The sequence below is a fragment of the Brassica oleracea genome, unplaced genomic scaffold, assembly GCF_000695525.1.
Source record: "Brassica oleracea var. oleracea cultivar TO1000 unplaced genomic scaffold, BOL UnpScaffold00758, whole genome shotgun sequence".
Lineage (NCBI taxonomy): Eukaryota > Viridiplantae > Streptophyta > Magnoliopsida > Brassicales > Brassicaceae > Brassica > Brassica oleracea.
Genome location: NW_013617448.1, coordinates 24,126 through 25,416, shown reverse-complemented (window position 1 = coordinate 25,416; position 1,291 = coordinate 24,126).

Here is a 1,291-nt window from a genome sequence, read left to right as displayed (position 1 = left end):
TCGTCCTGATCTATGCCTCAGTGTGGGGATTTGTGCTCGCTATCAAGCTAAACCAAAAGAGTCTCACATGAATGCAGTAAAGCGTATTATCAAATACGTGAAAGGCACCCTTGACTTTGGTCTTCATTATACATTTGAGACTAATGTGAATCTTGCAGGTTTTTGTGATGCTGATTGGGCAGGTTGCTTAGATGACAGACACAGCACATCGGGTGGTTGCTTTTTCTTGGGAAACAACATGGTCTCATGGCATAGCAAGAAACAAAACTGTGTCTCTCTATCCACAGCAGAAGCTGAATACATTGCACTAGGAAGTTGTTGCACGCAGCTCCTTTGGATGCGACAAATGCTTGTCGATTACGGTATCACCTCTGCTCCTATGCTTCTTCATTGTGATAACATGAGTGCTATAAATCTGTCTAAAAATCCAGTTCAGCATTCACGTACTAAGCACGTGGATATCAGACATCACTTTGTGCGAGAGTTAGTGGAAATGAGGATTGTGATATTAGAGCATGTCCCAACTGAGAAACAACTTGCAGATCTCTTTACCAAACCATTGGATCACAACACCTTTCTGGGTCTTAGAAAGGCGTTGGGAATCATGGAACTCTGATTAAGACCTGGAGAAGGGGGAAGAGTCACTGTAAAAAGAAGAGTCGATGGACTCCGTACGTCGATGCTACTCCCCCACTAACACCTTGAGTCAACAAGTTCCGCTGTGTAAGTTTGTTTATCTGACTCTGGTTAACTCTCTCTTCTGATTCACTGGTGAAGGGCACTCACCTTGAACTGAGATGCTACCCCATTTCACATTTGAGGTATTGATCACTGCCTGGATTGAATGAGGAAACACATAAGAGGGTGAGTGTTACATAAGGATAAACGTGTGTCACACGAAAAGGTCAAGAAATAAGACTCGTGTGCAGCCTCATGAAAGAGATGTGTTACTCAACAAAGAAATCAATCGTGAACAAGGCCTGGAATGATAGATACTCATGATGGAGCTGGGTGTTACCCCACTTTGCCTCTAATCTTGATCACTGTCTTGACTAGGCAGGCATGTTACCAATCTCTTGGGATAAATGTTTCGGAGCAGGGTGTCACTCCACTTTGTCTCTGGATTCCATCTCTTTCCTAACAATGGAGTTGTGTATTCATTGCTTGTAAACTGATGATACGTGGTTGTATGTGAAGATGGAGAGACAGACGCACAAGATACCTAACATGTGTATCCAGACTGTACAGAAGAGTGTGAAAAACAGAGTTGGGGTTAACTGAATGAACACAG